This window comes from Gymnoscopelus microlampas (assembly GCF_963454915.1).
Source record: "Gymnoscopelus microlampas genome assembly, chromosome: 5".
NCBI classification, from domain to species: domain Eukaryota; kingdom Metazoa; phylum Chordata; class Actinopteri; order Myctophiformes; family Myctophidae; genus Gymnoscopelus; species Gymnoscopelus microlampas.
This window is the reverse complement of record NC_139942.1, coordinates 14010769-14032099: the sequence shown is the minus strand read 5'-3', so window position 1 is coordinate 14032099 and position 21331 is coordinate 14010769. Positions and strand designations below refer to the sequence as shown.

The window sequence follows — 21331 nt, the reverse complement described above, 5'->3', positions numbered from 1 at the left end:
CTGCTTTACATGCACTTTACAACTGGCTGTTTTCCCTTTATCTGACTGCACTGGCAGTGTTTATGTCCTTTGTACATCTTGTACTTCTGTTCTATGTGGACATAAATACATATTTCAAATGTGTGTGTGTGTGTGTGTGTGTGTGTGTGTGTGTGTGTGCGTGCGTGCGTGCGTGCGTGCGTGCGTGCGTGCGTGCGTGCGTGTGTGTGTGTGTGTGTGCGCGCGTGTGTGTGTATACTTACTACTTACTAGTATGTAGTAAGTACATTTTATTTATATAGCAAAAGTGCTTTACATGCAGTGAGATTAAAAACAAAAAAAAGTATTAAAGCAGTTAGAATAGAAAAAGCCTTTACAACTAATCTAAAAAATCATGTAACATCTGCAAAATGCTTGTTCAATTAGTGATTATTGCATATAGGCACAGCTATTGTCTCAAAACCGGTTGAAACTTATCTAAAATGTTGTGGTTATTTAAAATGGTTAAAAGTTGGTTAGCAACAATTTTCTCTAAAATCTTAGAAATAAAAGGAATCTAACTGTTCATGAATACAATAGCTCATTTACAAGGCCAAAATATAGATGCCACGTTGAAAGTGCTTAATAATTATCACGTTTATTATTCATGCGAGTCCCTTTTGTGCCAGAGCCAGTTTGTGACTACTTTAACAAGAAAGAGAGTAACACTGCAACCTACTGGTGAACCTGAGCATAACAACAGAACAGTAGCTGACCTGTCAGTAGAACTGAAAGTTTGTGAGCTCTGAGACAGGAAGGAATATATTGTAGATAATACATCCATTGATAATAAAAATAATAATAATACAGTGTATTTGTATTGAGCTGTTCATTCACAGGTAATCACAGAGTGCTAAACAATTGATGTTTGTTTGTGTTTGCTTGTTTGTTTTAGATAGGCATATGGGTTAAATGTGTTGAATTGTGTTTTGTGCCACATCAGGATGTCTCCTGTTTCTCCAATTACAATTCTAAAGGTAATTCCTTGGTCTACTGGCAATGTGCACAAGATACTTGGCACTTATCAGTCCAACGGACACACACACACACACACACACACACACACACACACACACACACACACACACACACACACACACACACACACACACACACACACACACACACACACACACACACACACACACACACACACACACATTGTTCTAATACTGTAGATTTCAGTTATTCAGTAAAGTGCTGAATATGCTGCAACAGACAAAGAGCAAGTAGTGCCTCCAGTGATCGCATTACGTTTTATTTAGTTTAGGAATGTCATTGAGCACAGTGAACATTCACACCCGTCTGTACAACACAACTGTTCATGTTGGTTCTGTCCATGTGAGCTTCACTTCCCACACGAGCACAACCAATAGAAAACCAAACATCCTTCCTTCACTTGACCTCTTCTTTAGGGTAGTGGTTCTCCCTGGGATCCATATACCAATCATTTGAACCCCTTTATCCATATTTTAAAGGTTGGCTATTCAAAAATAGCAGATATACAAGCTCACAGCGCATCACTTTGTGCCAAGCTGCAAGCTTGTACAACTGCTATTTAAAAATAATCTTGTGTTTGAACATCTTTTAATAATATATATATATTTTTTACTCAAATCTTCTCTTCTGGGGGTCCCTGGCACACACAAAATTCCACATGGGCGTCCGGGGACAAATATATATCAATTCGGGGGTCCATGGCACAAAAAGAGAGAACCACTGCTTTAGGTGGCCGTGTCCACAGAAAGCATTTTTTTTTTGCTGCCATGGTCATTTCTATGGTGAAGACGCACTGGACTCAGGAGCGAGAGTTCTTCACTCTTCCCAGTGAAGAACGTCGTGTATCAGTGCTCTAAAGCACCCTGGGGCCTCTTCAAACAGAAACTTTTGGAGAGGATTGCTGGTCATCAATGTCACGTTTGATCCTCCTGGCTGTGTCTGACAACCCTGTCATTTACGACCTGACGTTGGATCAGTACCACAACCATGAGACATCCATGTTTACAATGTTCCAGCTAAGCTACAGTGTATCTGTGACAATAGTGCAGATGACGTGATGTTCGATCACAACAATGGTTCATAGGATTGAACAATGCGGGTGTCAACAAACACTACATGAGAGCGCTCTGGACATGATGTCCAAAGACCTCCTCTGCTCATAAAACACTTTCAGTGGACAAGGCCCTTAAAAATATGTTCAACTTATAAGTTCAACTATAAGACAACTTAAGACACTTCAAGAGACTCCATTCTGAATGGATGTGGAAAATGATGACCTTTTTTAGTGAAAATTAACTATAACTATAACTAACACACCTCTGCCAAGCTAACCATCAATCATGGCTTCATAAAAGATTAATATAAAGATAGTGACATGTTTTACTGTGGTGTTTATCCTGTGGCTGACAGTATAACAGTCTACCAACATGAACCTGGTTCAAAGGAACAGCAATGACGTTGTGGTCATATACATACAGCAGACATTAATGATGATGGATTTGTCTCATGCTTGAATGTACTGTACTTTAAGTAACTTTCACCTTGGGAGAGATATTTAGTCACTTATTCTTTCATTTCTGTCCACATTTTGCATTAGCATTTTTCCTTAGGTAAGTTCCTGTGTACAACACACAGATGATCTAGACTTTGTACATTTTGGATAAAACCCTCAAGAGGAAAACCGTTCTTGCCTCATCCTGGATCCTGGATTATCAGTGTCAATAAACACACTCACACCTCCTCTTGATACCGTCTGTCTCTCCTACACTGTCTCCCTCTCAGCTCTCCTACTGTCTGTCTGTCTGTCTCCCTCTCAGCTCTCCTACAGTCCGCCTCTCCTACACTGTCTCCCTTTCAGCTTTCATACTCTCCTACACGTCACCTGTGGGTGAGTGAACCGACCAGTTTTCTTTCAAGGACCACAAGGAAGAGATCGTCAGACTGGCTTCAATTTATTGGGCCCTGGTAGATCCATTGAAGATCCAACAACTGAAATTCAAACTATATTAAACTATATTAAACACAACAAAATAAATAAACACTAAGTTTTCTTCTATGACATTTTAAACAAGATTGCCTACAGATATTTAGCTAATACATGAGGGAGCCGCTCCCAAAAATAGAAACAATAAACAGAATATTTTGACAGGAAATAAAGATCCTGGATTCTCTACCAGATCTACACTAAATGCTTGTAACAGGCATTTTGTAACAGGCAAATCTTGACACAAAGGCAATTAAGAAAATACAAATAAATAAAATAAAACAATATAATAATGAGTTTGACTTTTGACACAAACATATTCTCTGCTCAACAAATGCAGGTTAGGCGAAAGGCGAATTGTGTGTTAAAAAAAATGATTCTACTAAAAAAGATTCTACTAACTAAAATGACACCCTTTAAAGAAAACTAAACTATACATTTGGCAAGATAGTTGATTAACTTTCCTTTTTCTTCTCCCAGTTTCACTTTTCAGGCATACAGTAGCTGTACTTTAATTACATTTGTGTCCTTCAGTTGGTACTTTTATCCAGATTCATTTATAGACTTATTATAGTCAGATTGAAACTGTCTATAGTTTCTTTCTCAAGGTCTCTTTGGGCACTTTGAGGTAATTCTGGGATAATTTATTTAACTGTATGCGACATGAACCAGTGATGTTAGGATTACAGCCAGGCCTCTCTCACCACTACAAGTCAGCTGTAGGGAAAAGTAATGTAATTGTCACTAATCAGTCATTTAAAGGGATGAGTTCTTCATAAGATGAATAATTATGCTCATTGACGGGGTGTGTGGTTCTTTTCAGTGGCTGTACTGAGCCAGGCCTATACTGGTTCAACTGGTAGAGAATTTTTTGTCTCCGCCAGGCCGAAAGGCATGGCGAGAGAGTATGTTTTACCCTCTGTCCGTCCGTTCGTCCGTCCGTCCGTCCTTCCGTCCTGTCCGTCCGTTAGCAGCTAATCTCTGGCACCGCTGGCCCGGCCGCTGCGGAACTACGCACGCACACTCCCTGGATGCCAATTCAGAACCTCTGGCCCAAATTTTTCAGATTGTCCCGTTATAGCGCCACCAGGAGGCCGATATGTGCAAAACACATTTATTGATACTACTCCTACAGATTTTGTCCAAACATCACACAAATCGGTACACAGTATCTCTATAGTCATGTGATCAACACGGATTTATCCAATTTCCCATATTCCATCCTGATTGCCTAAGATTGGCTTCCAAAGTTTGCAGGAGTGCTCCATTTTGAACAAAATGCCTCAAATCATGAACACAGCATGCAATTTCCGTGAAATTTTGCACGCACATTCCCATTAGGCCGAGGAAGAACTACCATTTGACTTTTTCCAAATCAGCCTCATGGTGGCGCTATAACAGGCCGATTTGTGTTTTTACCGATAACTGCACCGATCTGTGTAAAACTTTGTATGCACACTCCCTAGAGGTCAAGGAAAAACCTTTGCCCTGCATTTTTCACAGCTGCCTTTTATAGCGCCACCAGGAGTCCGACTTATGTAAAACATGTTTTCTTATATTACTCCTTCCGATTTTATCCACATTTCACGCAAATCGGTACACATGATCTCTATAGTCATGTGATCAAGGAGGAGCACTTTTTCTAGTTGTCTTTGGTTTCCCACTGTAACACACACACACACACACACACACACACACACACACACACACACACACACACACACACACACACACACACACACACACACACACACACACGCTGTGATTAACAAACATGACAGAACATGACCTTTCTGAAGTGGAACTGACCGTTAAACATGCTGCATCAGACACAGACAGAAAACATGGTAACACTGCAGACGCTCTGGAATGCATTGTGGGGTTTTGGTCCAATAAGAAGAAGACCCTCCCCCCCTCTCTCTAACATGTTATTGGACCTGTAGTTTCAGGGGACAGCGATCACGAAGATCACATTTACATGCCAGCAGCCAACAGTTTGACACTTGGGACACACAGCAGCAATATATTAATCGAGCAAGTCGGGGGATTCGATAGAGTCGTGTATAGCCAGAAGATCAAAGATTCAACCCAACTGATACGTCTGGGCAAATCTATTGCTGTTGGGCAGAAACCTCTTATCTCCATATTCTAACTGTTCGTAAACGCCCTACTTGATCATACAGCGTCACACAACTGTCCCCTGTTTCAGGGGACAGTTGTCATTCTGAGGAGCTAGCGTTACGCCTGTTCAGTAGCCCGATGAGCAGCATGATGCAGAAACCCAGCAGGATGCCCGCGTTCTGGAGCAGGAAGAACCCACAGTGACTGAAGCCCTGGTCCCCCGTGTGGCGCGTCGTTGTGTAACATCTCTGGTATCTGCACGACAAAACATAATATTACACACTGATTCTATACTATGACATACTAATTAGATGAAATAGTAATTAAAGGTCAAAACTAAAAGGTTTTCATTAGTAATCATTGCTATAGAGTGTTGGTTCAGTAACAGGAGGTTATATACATTTTCAGGTGGGTCACCGATTGTTTGATCGGAATATAGAGCTATTTAACATATATTTATTACATAAGGGTAATAATAATAATAATAATAATAATAATAATAATAATAATAATAATAATAATAATTATAATTATAATAATAATGATAATCACTTACTTCTCCTTCAAATACAATGAAATATTCTATGAAAAACAAATACTGTGAAATGCTATGCAATACAAAAAAATATAATACCTAAGGAATTGTTGTTTATTTCTTAATGAACAACATGGGTTTTGCATCATCATCATCTGTGGACCATCATGTTTTATAGTAGTACAGCTGAGCAGACTCTGGTAGGATCTGATCCTAGACAAGGCAAGGGGCAACATTAGTAACTGACTGGCTCTACTTTGTTGAAATTAATCCACCAAGACATACCCTGTGAGCTTGTAGATCTGTGATTTTTGCAAATCGTCGTAAACATTAATAAATGTTAATAAGACAGTATATTGTCTGAGCTGGTTTCAATCAGACTGTCCGGATGTTTTTTTTCCAAATTTGGGAAGGTTTCAGCCCGGTCTGATGACCATTGACTATTATCTAAAATTAAGGTTAAGTCATTTTAAATGACTTAACTTTTTAAGTTTTTTAGTCATTTTTCAAATTAAGTTTAGTCATTATTTCATAATGTACTATATTTAAAACATAAGTTACAAAATGGATGCAGGTGCATGGAGGTACTTATTTTGGACACGTACGGGCGTGCATACACACACACACGCACGTACAGAATTATCTGTGCGCTCGTGGGGGCTCAACTCGAATCAAGCACCCCCCCCCCGGCCCACATATGCGCGTCAATTTGTGACTTTGTCACTTGTAGCAAGTGAGTGCCCGCACACACACGCACGCACGCACGCACGCACGCACGCACGCACGCACGCACGCACGCACGCACGCACACACACACACACACACACACACACACACACACACACACACACTGACAGACTCAACAGCTATTCGCAAGTCACGTCACTTCAGTAATTTGATTCATGAATCCGAACATTATCCATTCTGCCATTTATGCCTCCTACAGACAGACTACAACAGGCTACTTAACAGGTCACACATGGACCATTGATATGGACAAATCGGCAGCTTTTGTAGCTTGGTAAAAAGTGCGAATGGGGCAGCCAATGTATGATACATTGGCCTACTACAACAACCCACCAATGAGTGGAGACACACACACACACACACACACACACACACACACACACACACACACACACACACACACACACACACACACACAATCAATCAATCAATCAAACTTTATTTATATAGCACATTTTTACACAACGTTAGTTGAACCAAAGTGCTGCACAGGTAAAAGCAAAAAAGCGAAGAAAAGAAAACAATACAACAAATCAGTAAAAAGGACATTTTATGATTGGATGTGGTTAAAGGCCAGAGAGAAAAGATGGGTTTTAAGTAAGGTCTTAAATATCTGGATGGACTGAACAGATCTGATGTGGAGGGGGAGATTGTTCCACAACTGTGGGGCTGCCACCGCAAAAGAGCGATCACCTCTGGTTTTGAGGGTTAGGTTTGATGGCACAGTCAGCAATGACTGGTCAGCAGACCTTAGTGCTCTGGGTGGGTTATGGGGTGTTAGGAGTTCAGCCATATATGGGGAGGCCAGACCATTGATGGATTTAAAAGCAAATAATAACATTTTAAAATCAATTCTGTATTTTACCGGAAGCCAATGGAGAGAGGCCAACACTGGAGTGATGTGGTCATATTTTTTGATACCTCTGAGAAGGCGAGCAGCAGCGTTTTGGACAAGTTGTAAGCGCCTGAGTAGGGAGAGGTCGATGCCATAGTATAGTGCATTACAGTAGTCAATCCTAGATGTGATGAAGGCATGGATTACTAATTCAAATTGTTTGAGGGGGAGATATGGTTTGATTTTGGCCAGGAGTCGTAAATGTTTTTTATGGTTTTTATGACTGAGCTAATCTGTTTATCAAATTTGAAGTTGCTGTCAAAAATAACACCTAGGTTTTTTGCATTATTGTGGATATTGGAGGTGAGGGGGCGTCCAAGTGGAGGTGGTGTCCAAAGATGATGATTTTGGTTTTATTGTTGTTAAGGTGTAGGAAATTTGCATTCATCCAGGATTTAATGTCATCTAGGCAGTTGGTCAAGGGTGTGAAGGAATTATTGTTATTATTAGACGCAAGTGGCATGTATATTTGTACGTCGTCTGCGTAGCAGTGGAAGGCAATATTATGTTTAGAGAGGATAGATCCGAGGGGCAACATATATAATAGGAACAGTAGGGGGGCCAGAATAGAGCCCTGGGGAACCCCACAGGTGAGAGGGGCTGCGGGAGATGAGAACTCACCCAGCTGGACAGAGAAAGTCCTGTCAGTTAAATATGATCTGAACCAAGTTAGGGCCGTGCCAGAGATGCCAACCTGATGTTCCAGTCGTGAGAGCAGGATTCTGTGATCCACCGTATCAAAAGCCGCCGAGAGGTCCAGCAGAACCAAAATGGCGGGGCTACCAGAATCCACAGTTAAAATTAGGTCATTAAAAACTTTTAAAAGGGCTGTTTCGGTGCTATGGCCCGGTTTAAAACCTGATTGAAATTTTTCATGTAGGTCATTATTGGTTAGAAATGATTGTAGTTGGATATAGACAGTTTTTTCAAGGACTTTAGATAGAAAAGGTAGCTGGGTGATAGGTCTGAAGTTGGATAGAATAGATGGGTCTAGGTTTTTCTTTTTGATTAATGGATGGACAGTAGCATGTTTGAAAGTGGCTGGGACATGTCCTGAGAGAAGGGATGTATTTACTATTGATACAAGGCTTGGGTCGTGGCTGGGCAGAACACTTCTTTGAGAAGACGGGGGGGATGCTATCTGTGGGGCAATTTGTGGGCCGGAGATGAGAGACTATGTCGGAGAGTGAGGAGAGTGATACCAGTTCGAAGTGATCGAAAGCAGCAGGGCAGGGTGAAGGTGCAGAAGGTGGAGCAGTGAAGGTATGCAATGACCTAAGATCTGATATTTTGTCAGTGAAGATTTTTTGAAAGTTGTTGCAGAGGGTGAGTGATGGGGTGAAAGGAGAGATATCGCGAGGATTAATAAGGGAGTTAAAAATGTCATTAAGCACCTGGGGTTTGTGACTATTGTTTGATACTGTGTTGGAGATGAAGGCCGATTTTGCAGTTTTAACGGCTCGCTGGTAAGTAACCAGGCATCCGCGCAGGATTTCCAAACTAATATGGAGTCTGTCATTTTTCCAGCGTCTCTCCGCGCGTCTGCAGGCGCTGAGGCCTCTGGTGGTGTCATTGAGCCATGGCTCAGAAAGTGCCTTAGTGCGTGTTTTTCTGAGTGGAGCAATAGTGTCTAAAATGCGAGTGCATGTGGAATTAAAATTCAGGAGGAGTGCCTCCGCAGTAGGGATATCATTTGTGTCCATGACAGTAGGCATAGAATCATTAAAAATGTCGGAGAATTGTGCTGCAGTGGATGGGTTTATCGCGCGTGTGCGACGCAAAGATACATTAGGTTTGGTTAATGAGCAGGGGATTGTTGAAGTGAATAAAATTGGAAAGTGATCTGATGTGCATGGGGGAGTACAAATATCGGTAATAATGACGGATAGTCCCTTAGTTAAGATCTAAAATATGGCCCTTTTCGTGAGTAGGATTGGATACAGATTGCGTGAGACTAAAAGAATCAATGAGAATTAAAAAGTCCTTGACGAGGGGTTTTGATTGAGAGCAGACCTGGATGTTAAAATCTCCAGTAATTATGCAGTGGTCGTATTTGATCATAGTTTCTGACAGAAAAACGGCAAATTCATTTATAAAGTCCTTGCTTTTTGGTGGGCGGTATATGATTGCGCAGAAAACTGGCGGGGACGATTGTAGCTCAAAACTTAAGAAGGTGGTTACAGGTTGAATCAGATTGCAATTAGTATTGTTTTTAAAGATTGAGGCTAAGCCCCCTCCAGTGCTAATGGTTCGGGGGGTGCTGAAATACGTTCGATCTGGGGGGAGTAGTTCAGAAAAGGATGTGGAGTCGCCAGCAGGGACCCATGTTTCAGTTAAAAACAGAAAATCAAGGTTGTGAGTGGTGATAAAATTATGTAATAAAAATGTTTTTTCCTTTATGGATCTCGTGTTGAATAGGGCCATATGAAAATTAATACTAGGGCTGGGTGATGTTGTGGCGCGTTTTAGCGGGCGGAGATGGATAGGCACAACGCTGCGCTTGGAGATGTGGCCAGGTTTGTGTTGTCTCGGTCTGATCAGAGCTGGGATATGGAAAACAAGTGGAGCTATATTTACACAAGTACACAAAGCATCAAAATCGTTAAGAACAGTATGAGCATGTTGTGATCCGATCCCAATGAGAGGGGGACAGGGAGGTAGGGTGGAACTAGTGCATTGGGCACTGGGACCGGGGGGAAGTCAATTTGTGCCGGACAGGTCAGTAGTGGACAGAGCAGTGTGGTGACTAACACCACGGGCTAGGTTAGCCCCAAGCATTTTGCTTCCTAGTCTATTTGGGTGAAGTCCGTCGTGGCTGTAAAAAGAGGAGCGGTCCCAAAACAGGTTAAAATTGTCTATGAAATTAAGATCGTGGGCCCGACAGAGTCGTAAGAGCCAGGTATTCAGGCTAGCGATGCGACTGAAGCGCTCGTCACCGCGGGTGAGAGTTGGGAGAGGACCGGAGATACTACTGCCTAAGAGATCGATGAGGTGCAAAAAAATTATTTTTGACAACTCGGAGGTATGAAGGGCTGTATCATTAGTCCCAATGTGAACCAGGACCCTTGTAATCGACAATGGGAGCTCATTGAGGACACCTGAGAGCTTATCTAAAAGGATTGGGACAGTCGCACCGGGGAAACAGCGTGTTATAGCGTTAGGGAAGTGGATGTGTTTGACAATAGAGTCGCCGACGATTAGTAATGAGGGGGGTATACAGTAAGTGGGGGGATGGTGGCTGGAGTATTTGGGGTGGTTTGGGGACAATGGATACCAGGAGAGACAGGCGGCTGAGGCTGCTGTGACGAGGAGGACAGCTGTGGAGTAGTGCACACGGTGGAGGCACCCATCCGTAATTGGGTTTGAGGCGGAGTGGGAGCCCCGGACTGGCGTCGGACAGCCGCTTTTAACATTAAGTGGCGGTCGTTTTGCTGGCCAGGGGCGGACCGACCTGGCCTGGCCGAGTGGGGCGTGGAGGCGTCAGGAGAAGACCCCGCAGGAGGGAGAGAGTCATGGACATGGACAGAGAGTGGGGGGAATTCAGCAATGGACAGAGGGGAGAATGCATTGCTGGTGGTGGTGGGTAAAGGAGCATGGGGTGGAGATGATGGAGCGTGGGGGACCCCCATGTTTACTCCGTGCCACCGTTGTCCAAGGGACCGGAGTCGAGCTGGCCGGGGGTGGGCGTCTGGGCTTAGCCTCTTTCTTGCGGGCCCAGTAGGCAGAGGCATCGAGCCAGGGGACAGTTTTTTCCAGATCTCGGGCAATTGATGCGACGACAGCTGGGCACACACACACACACACACACACACACACACACACACACACACACACACACACACACACACACACACACACACACACACACACACACACACACACACACACACACACACACACACACACACTACCTTCAACATAAGACACTTTAAGGGACTCACTTCTGAGTGGATGTGACATCACTGATAACATTTGCTGAATTCAGGACCTTGTTATGGTGAAAAACGTGAATATTTTACATTCAACCCAAACAAAAACTATGCTTCCTCTTAGTTTAGCAGACATGGAGAAAAGAGGAAACATTATTGTGGCTCTCTGGCTTTTCGCAGTAAAAAATAATGTTTTTATCTTCCAGTAGATGTCAGTCATGTGCAGCAGAAGGCAGAAAGGCCTCACGCTCTTGGTTCTCCTTGGACTTCAGCCTCCTCTTAACCAAAGCCTGAACCTCCTGACCTCACTCTGCTACTCAGAGACTGAAACAGTTTGACAAAATTACTCATAATTCTATATACATGACAGTATGACAACACACTAAGTTACTAAACCAACAGAATTACACGCTTTGTCCTTATAGGACACTATTTAGTCATTTTAGTGTCCTTAGAAACACATTCAATGAATGGCGTTGGAACAACAGATGTTCAGGAGGCGGAGAAACACAACTTTACTCCGCCCACACACCAATCTACCTGGCGCTATTTATACCCTGTCAGAACTACCCAGAAACCCCTTATTCGCTTTCGTACATCCGTACTCAAGCTCATAACGTTTTCAGCAGCAGGAGCATCTAGAGCACTTTACCTCTTCCAGCCAGTCCCAGTCCCGCCGTCCCATTTCTCCCAGCACCTCCGTATCCTGCTTCTCCAGACACCTCAACTTCCACGCCGATCTACCATCATCCCACCATCCAGCCAAACGGCGACATCATTCAGGTCGGTCCCACGCATCCACACAACATCGCCCGACTCCTTGGGAACGGGAGCGGGGCCGAACCGCAAGGAGGCCACCACCAACCACTGAGCAGCTTCGGCGTCCCCGACGGCCAGCAACGCTGGAACGCAACAATCCCCGAAACGCTTGCCTCGCAGCTCCCCCGGCCCGTGCCACCATGGCTCATCCAGCTGTTAGCTAGTAGCTACCAGCTACAGCCACAACGCTAACTACAACAGCCGGCACAACAACACCGGGGCCTTCGTCGCGCCAGTCGCGGTCCAATGACGTCACGCGTCACAAACTACCGCGGCGACTCCGGACGACGTCACCCGCTGCTCCGGGAGGCTTCAGGGATGGCCGGGCCGCGCCTGCCCAGAATAACACCGCCTCCACCAGCCTGCATATTTCTTTTCCAACTACTACTCCTCCAATACATTTCCAACCATTAACCCTGTGCCTGCCACCCACCCATTGCTCAGAAATGTTTACATTTGCTATTTCCGTAGCCTAGCTTCATGCTCCCTCGCTAGCTTTCTTACCATACATGCTACCAACATTGCTCACGTGGTTACAGCTGCTACTGCTATCATTACAACGTTCTTACCGAACTAACATTGTTTCCTTCTTAACACTGCTGCTCGCTCCATTCATGAGCTTGCTAGCATCATGCTCCCATACTAGCATCCATACACATACTACCAATATCGCCCCCTTTGTTAGCTGCTACCGCTATTATTACAATGTTCCTACCGAACTAACATTGTTTCTTTTCTTCCACAGACATTGCTGCTTGGTGCTATAACATTGTTCACTTCACACATTGTTCCTCCACACAGACATGGCTGCTTGGTGCTACTAACATTGTTCCTCCAGTTGTTTTTCTCCACAGACATCGCTGCGTGGTGCTGCTAACATTGTTTCCCCCATAATAATAAATGAATATTTAAGGCCATAAATAATGGTGTTAAAAGGCTTACACTTGTTCCTCTGCGTCATACAGTAAATCCAATCATCCATCTAGATATATTTCAATAATTAACCAATCTTCCCCCTATTCCCCTCATAGCCTTCCATCGCTTATTCATCCACCAATTGGATGTTATCACCACAAATGCATCGATCACTACCCATTCATACTATCACGCTAGCATTCATACTATGCATACTACTGCACCACTGCTATTAGCATTGTTGCTCCCTCCTTTCATGCGCGATACTAGCATCATGCTCCCATGCTAGCAGTTACCATACATGCCATCCTTTGCTCTCGTGGTTATAGCTGCTATTGCTATCGCTACAGCGTTCCTAATTCATGTAATATATGCTATATGTAATATATTCCGTAATATATGTCACCCCTAATGTCTTTCTTGTCTATCTTATCATCCCTCGTACCGCAGGTTGCACTTTCATCCCCCCCCCCCCCCCCACCCCACCCCACCCATCCCTACATCCATTTCAGTTTCCTTCCATTTCTCCTACCACCCAAAACCCAAGCATTATCATCCCTCGTACCGCAGGCTGCACTTTCATCCCCCCCTCCCCCCCACCCATCCCTACATCCACCTCAGTCTTCCTCTGTCACTTTTTCTCAAATACCTAGCGCTGCCGTGGCCACACCTGGCACCAGCACAACCCAGGCCACGCCTGCTTTCAATTTCTTTTCCACTCCAGGGCATGCCACCCAGCCAAACATCGCTGCCGCTAACAGTGGTGGCATCGCCTCTCTACCACCCTCCTTGCTGTCCTGTCCTCCTCTCAATAACCCCTCCCCCCACATCCCTACCCATCCCTACATCCATTTCAGTCTCCTTCCATTTCTCCTACCACCCAAAACCCAAGCACTGCCGTGGCCGCACCAGCGCACCCCAGGCACCCCCCCCGAACCAATGTTTGTACTGCACTGCTTCTGCCACAGACATGGATGCCTGGTGCTACTAACATTGCATACTCCACAGACATGGCTGCCTCGTGCTACTAACTTGTTTCTTCCACAGACATGGCTGCTTGGTGCTACGAACATTGTTTCCTCCACAGACATGGCCGTTTGGTGCTACTAACATTGCTTCCTCCACAGACATGGCTGCTTGGTGCTACAAACATTGTTTCCTCCACAGACATGGCTGCTTGGTTACTACGAACATTGTTTCCTCCACAGGCATGGCTGCTTGGTGCTACAAACATTGTTTCCTCCACAGACATGGCTGCTTGGTGCTACTAACATTGTTTCCGCCACAGACATGGCTGCCTTGAAGCCATAGCCAGTGTCTGTCCACTCGGCTTCCAGCACTACACCACCCCTCCATCCCCTCCCTGACACTCCTAAAGCCGTTTCAGGCCAGCAGCCTTAGCTGGTGACGGCTTCCAGAGCTACACCACCCTTCCCTGCCACTCCTTTGCCTCGCCCTTCTATCCCCCACCCCTTTCATGTATCAGTATCATGGTCAGTAACCATGTCAGTATCGCGTTTATGTCCAACATCACGTCAGCGTCATGTTAGTACCATAGTAATTATCATGTCTGCATCGTGGTCAGTATCACGTCAGTATCATTCCACTCCAACAGTGGAACTGTTTCCCAACTCTCCCCCCCCACTCTAGCCCTGCCACACGGTAACGACGGCTACTTTCTTCCATCCTCCGTTCCCACTCCTCCACACCCTAGTCTCTCTCATCAGTTAGCCACTCGGTCATTTTCAAATTTCTTCCCCAGTCTAGACCAGCTATTGTGTTTTTTTTGGGGGCCCGTCAAACAGAGCAGGCTAATCCTTAGTCTGCTACCTCCATACTATCGCCTCCACAGTGCGCTCGCCCCACAGCGCTCTGCAGCGCTTCGCACCCACAGCACTCCCCACAGAGCTCTCGCCCCACAGCGTTCTTTGCGTTGATCTCGCACCCACAGTGCTCTCCAGTGTTCTCCACAAAACTCTCACCCCCACAGCGCTCTCCACAGAGCTTCTGCCCCACAGCGCCCTCTGCAGCGCCCTCGCCCCCACAGTGCTTCCTGCAGCGCCCTCGCCCCTAGCGCTCTCTGCAGCGATCTCGCAACCACAGCACTCTCCTCAGAGCGCTCACCCCACAGCGTTCTCTGCAGCGATCTCGCACCCACAGTGCTCTCCACAGTGCTCTCCACAGAACTCTCACACCCAGAGCGCTCTCCACGGAGCTCTCGCCCCCACAGCGCTCTCTGCAGCGCTCTCCACAGAACACTCACCCCCACAGCGCTCTTGCAGCGCCCTCGCTCCCACAGCGCTCTCGCCCCACAGCGCTCTCTGCAGCGATCTCGCACCCACAGAGCTCTCCACAGAACTCTCACACCCAGAGCTCTCTCCAGAGCTCTCGCCCCCACAGCGCTCTCTGCAGCGCTCTCCACAGAACACTCACCCCCACAGCGCTCTCCACAGGACACTCACCCCCACAGCGCTCTTGCAGCGCCCTCGCTCCCACAGTGCTCTCTGCAGCGATCTCACCCCCTCAGCGCTCTCCACAGAACACTCACCACCACAGCGCTCACCACAGAGCTCTCGCACCCTCAGCGCTCTCTGCAGCGATCTCACCCCCTCAGTGCTCTCCACAGAACACTCACCCCCACAGCGCTCTCCACAGAGCTCTCGCACCCACAGCGCTCTCTGCAGCGATTTTGCACCCACAGTGCTCCCCACAGAACACTCACCCCCACAGCGCTCTTTGCAGCCATCTCACCCCCACAGCGCTCTCCACAGAACACTCACCCCCACAGCACTCTACACAGAACACTCACCCCCACAGCGCTCTCCACAGAGCCCTCGCACCCACAGCGCTCTCCACAGAGCGCTCGCCTCTCAGCGCGCTTGCAGCGCTCTCGCTCCCGCAGCATTCTCGCCCCACAGCCCTCTCCGCAGCGCTCTCCGCAGCGCTCAAGCCCCATTGCTCTCTGCAACGCTCTCGCCCCACAGAGCTCTCCGCAATGATACCGTCAGTATCATTGTCAATATCATTGTCAGTATCATTTCAGTATTTTGTCAGTATCATGGTCAGTATCAGTATCATGGTCAGTATCAGTATCATGGTCAGTATCAGTATCATGTCAGTATCATGTCAGTATCAGTATCATGTCAGTATCATGGTCAGTATCCGTGTCAGTATCACATCAGTATCGCGTCCAACATCACGTTAGTGTCATGTTGGTACCATAGTCATTATCATGTCTGTATCATGGTCAGTATCATGTCAGTATCATTCCACTCCAACAGGCTCCTGCCTCAGAGTTTCCACAGTGCGCTCCGCAGCTCTCTCGCCCCCATAGCTCGCTCCGCAGCGCTCTTGCCCCACAGCGCTCCCCGCAATGATACCGTCAGTATCATTGTCAGTTCCACGTCAGTATTATGCCATTATCACGATCAGTATCACATCTTCATCTCGTCAGTATCATGATCAAGTAGTTGCCCTTTTGTATCTCTTTGGGGGTTTCAGTCCACGTGTGCCGTGCTGACGACGCCATCGGCTGTCCGCGTTGTGCCATGCTGACTACGCCATCGGCCGTCCGCGTGTGCCGTGCGACGACGCTAACGACCTCCTCCCCAAAGACTCCAGGGTCGGCGACCCTCCCCCGGAACCCTCCACCCCTCCATTCCATTCCATTATCATTACTATATTACATTACAACACATTCCATTACTTTATCTATTTCCATTCCTTTCCATTTCATTCATTCCATCTTATTCAATAAAACCCTTAAATGTCCATAAAGGTGTGTTTTCTTTGCCTAGTGAAATGGCGTTGGAACAACAGATGTTCAGGAGGCGGAGAAACACAACTTTACTCCGCCCACACACCAATCTACCTGGCGCTATTTATACCCTGTCAGAACTACCCAGAAACCCCTTATTCGCTTTCGTACATCCGTACTCAAGCTCATAACGTTTTCAGCATCCCTCCACCACCCCTTTCACCTCCACAGGTTGTGTTTCCACCACTCCTCTCTTTTCTCCTTCTACGACCCTCCCTGTCTCTCGCTCCCCGTCTCTCCCTCTCCGTCCTTCTCTCTCTCGCTCTCTCCCACTTCTCAGGTTCCTGCCGGGGGGTTTCAGTCCACGTGTGCCGTGCTGACGACGCCATCGGCTGTCCGCGTTGTGCCATGCTGACTACGCCATCGGCCGTCCGCGTGTGCCGTGCGACGACGCTAACGACCTCCTCCCCAAAGACTCCAGGGTCGGCGACCCTCCCCCGGAACCCTCCACCCCTCCATTCCATTCCATTATCATTACTATATTACATTACAACACATTCCATTACTTTATCTATTTCCATTCCTTTCCATTTCATTCATTCCATCTTATTCAATAAAACCCTTAAATGTCCATAAAGGTGTGTTTTCTTTGCCTAGTGAATAGGTGGTGTTCTACAGAACGAGAAGGTCACCTTTGTAATTACATGATTGCTGTATTTTGTATTAATTTCTTTGTACAGCATGTAATGAGGATATGACAGGATACAAGACACTTGGATTACTGTATGAGAGTTGTGTGAGAGTTTATTAATTTAGTTTTGATATAGTTCTGCTGTTTTCCCCTATTTTCTTCAATTCATTCATTCAAGTAATGTGTTTTGTTTGTCTTGGATTCTTCATTCACTGTGACAGAAATGTGACAAAAACAAATGTTCTCCATGAATTCAAGGCTTCATGGGGTGAGTAAATTGATGGAGGAAAAAAGGGCATCCTCGGTTGAAATATCCCTTTAAGGCTAATTCAAAGTAAATTAGCTATAACATCCTTGTATCCTTATGATGTAATTATACACTGTTTATGTTTTCTTTTGTTGAATGCTTGCATACAATGACAATAACAGGGATTCTAATTATGGAGGGTTATATGGGAGGCATTAATGGTAGACCACTTCCTGATACCCCAGAAAATCTGCCCCACTTCCACACCTCCCAGCATGCTTTGAGAGACAGTTGACTGTAGCCTTTTTATGGTGTTGCTCTGCAAGAGGCTATCCACATAATGTTCCTAGGGGAGCTTACTAGGGAAAAGGGGTGTGTGCATTATGGGCATCACTTCCTGTTGTCAGTCTTCAATTCATTTGAGGGATCCGTGTCAGTCAACATAATAATGTGGGAACACAAAATTACAGAAATCAAAAAGGGTCATAGTAGTGCCTACTTACCCTAAAAAATCTCCCCCCATTTATTAAATAAAACAGTAAAGTTTTATTATGATCATTTTCATGACGTTGTATATGTTTACACATACAGCATGTTATGATGGTGATGATGATGATGATGATGATGATGACGACGACGACGACGACGACAACGATGATGATGATGATGATGGTGAGGATTATAATGTTCTCAGCTATTAAGTTAAATGCACTGTATGTTAAATTACTCAGCCAGTACAACAATATAGATGCATGTTACAGTACATGAGCAACATTTCGCTCATGGTGAGTCTGTATATGAGCAAAAGATCTGACGCCACGGAATGAGGAGCTCTTGTTTCATTGCAACGAGGCCTAGAGGCAGTGTGATAACAGCTAATAACAAACAAAACCAGCAGCTAACTGTCCACTTACTGCTAATAAATGAACTCTCCCTTCCATTCAAAGTTGTCAATTTAAATCGATTTAAACCGATGACTTAGGTGCAGGACAGAAACTTGAAACCTAAAAAGTGTTAAATATTTGGGTGTCATAATGGACCAGCCTGTTTCTGGGAAGGAAATGTAAAGACAGGTTGGATGTCTTGTTGAGTCAGTGTCATTTTAACTATGGTTGCTCTGAATGGTATGCCTAAAACAAAACAACTAAAAAATTAAATGCAAGTAGTTCAAAATAATCATTTTGAAACATGCTAGATGCATCTCCCAGGAGACACATTGGTCCAACACAAATGAAACAAGTAGGTCTACTGCTAACTGCCTGTAGAAATCGGAATGAAACAGCTGAAACTTTATGATATCCACAAAAACTCCCCAGAGTACATATTAAGATTTCACATAAACATGGTTATGAATACACATAGTTGAGAGAAAAGCATCATACAGTATTCCTGTAGTGAGGTGTAAAGCAGTTAGAATTCCTTTTTTCTATACAGTGAGTTCATACCAAACAAATCATATCAAAGGTTTTTTTTCTAGAGTGAAGGAGGCTTTCTGGGAAGAGCGATACATGACTGATGGCTTTTAAATGAGTGCTTATATGTTTTAGTTCTATTTAATTATATTTGTTGGCAAATTGAGTTTGATTTTAAGTGAGATTAGAGGGTTTTTAATCTGTTATATGTTGCATATTTAATTTAGTGTTATTTACTGTCTTATGTTTTGCGTTTGTCTTTCACAGAGGGCCACTATGAAAATAAGTATTTTAAGTAATGCTTTTAAGTTCTATCCTCTGTATTTTTTATCACCCCATGCTGGGAAATCAAACAAACCACACAGGAAGACAGCTGAGCCATTGATGCAGGTAAAATAAGTATAACTTTTATTCAGCATTCACCAGGTCACATTGACAGTTAATGAATACAATTCATCTTGTCAGATTATACAAATACATTTGAACAGAATACTATATAGCGTTACAAAAGATTGATATTTGATATTTGAGAATGATTTTTCTGAACAGATAAAATACATCACACATTGTTGTTACACCTCTGATTTTGTGGATATTGATTTTCATCATCACTTAAAGGGACAAACCGTCAAAACAGCATTGTCATCTATTACAATTTTACAACATTCAAAATGCAGATGTAGATTGTAGATTTGAGATAATGGAATGGAATTGGTCAACTATTTTTATTCAACAAAGACTAATCTAAATCTTGTTTGAACGCTCAGCACATCATACTAGGAGTTCAATAAAATCACTTCAAGTGTTTTTTTTCTTTTCTGCTTTGCAAAACGAAAATAGAAAGAAATGCACATAATTGCTGTATTTCATGCCTCAGTTGGGAGGACCAAGAGGAGGATCCAGCATAGTATCAACAGTGTGCTGTATCCCTTCTGATACCCAGAACTATCCCTGAACCAATGGTCAGATTTTCTTAGAGAAATTTTTCTCCTTTTTCTACCTTAGCCATGGTTAGCGCTTTTTGTTTCATTTTCTCCAGGGACCTAATGCGATCCTTGTAGCCTGGTTTGCATTCAGACTTCTCTCCCTCAATGAGCAGGTCAATGTACTCTGGAGTGGAAAGTGGATTGGGCTTCAGTGCAATAACTTTCAGTCTGTCTAAACACTTGCCTGACCTCTCCATTAGTTGGACCACCTGCATCTGCAGGTCATCAAACTCAGCTGTTAATTTAGAGATCATGTCCTGAACAGACATCTTACCCTTTTTGGCATCTTGATATTTCTCTTGTAGGTCTTTATATGTTCGAGTTTCTGTAACTGTTTCGGTCCCCCAGTTGTACTTCTGATTAAAATGTGCACTCCAGTGGCATTTATCTGGGCAACTTCTGCAGTTCCCATCTGATCCCATTGCACCACATGAGGCCTTATCTGCATCATTGCCATATATACAGGGATAATGGCATGTTGTGTAGCACTTCTGACAGTTGGTGTTATATCCGTCTTTTTCTATTTGAACTGGCTTTGGGTAGGAGACCTCATACTCAAAGTTTTCATTGGTATGGATGTTTGCTTCATGCTTTTCAAGTATTTGAGTTTCTTGTCTTATACCTTCACTCTTGGCTAACCCAAGTACGACCCTCTTCTGCAAGTTTTCAACAGTGATTTCGAGTGTCTGACGTTCTTGGAGAACCTCCTTTGTTAAAGTCAAACTTTTTGTCTTAATTAGGTTCAAAGCATTGAAGAACTTTTCCATGCTTTTGTAACCCATGTCCCAAAACATTTTGTCAAAGGAATCATCATCATCATCATCATCATCATCATCATCAGCATGCACACCAGATGAGTTAGAAAACAATGCAGAATTGTTGAATTTGAAATGAAGTGGCATTCCTTTGATTGTTTTGGGACATGGGACCCCTGACTCTTTGATTGCCTCCAGGACTGGTGGGGCCTTACCATCTGCAAATGTCACCAAAACCCTGATGTTCTCTGCTATGTCTTTGCCAAAGATTGAGAGCACAGAATCAAACACATATTTCTGTGTCGGTGTTAGCCGTGCAAGAGCGGCCTGAGCAACAAAACAAACTGCATCAATGTCAGAGACACCATGTTCGGCTGTGAAAAGTTTGTTCAGCTGCTCTGAGATCTCCCTGTCTCTATCTATTCCCCGAGTGTCACCAAAACCTGGTGTGTCAATGATGGTTAGTGAATAGTCAATCTGAAATCCCTCTTGGTGGTTAATTTTGTATGCAGTGACTAAAG

At 44.5% G+C, this 21331-nt stretch overlaps 1 protein-coding gene across 2 annotated transcripts in view; it reads right to left on the bottom strand.

Annotated features, from left to right (window-relative positions):
- Nucleotides 1-3650: 3650 nt before the first annotated feature.
- Nucleotides 3651-21331, bottom strand: part of slc39a6 (solute carrier family 39 member 6) — a 67161-nt gene continuing 49480 nt past the window's right edge. For both annotated transcript variants that reach the window (XR_014600845.1, XR_014600846.1), the window contains one exon: nucleotides 3651-3843. The gene's annotated coding sequence lies outside the window, so the exon portion shown is untranslated. The remainder of the gene's footprint in view (nucleotides 3844-21331) is intronic.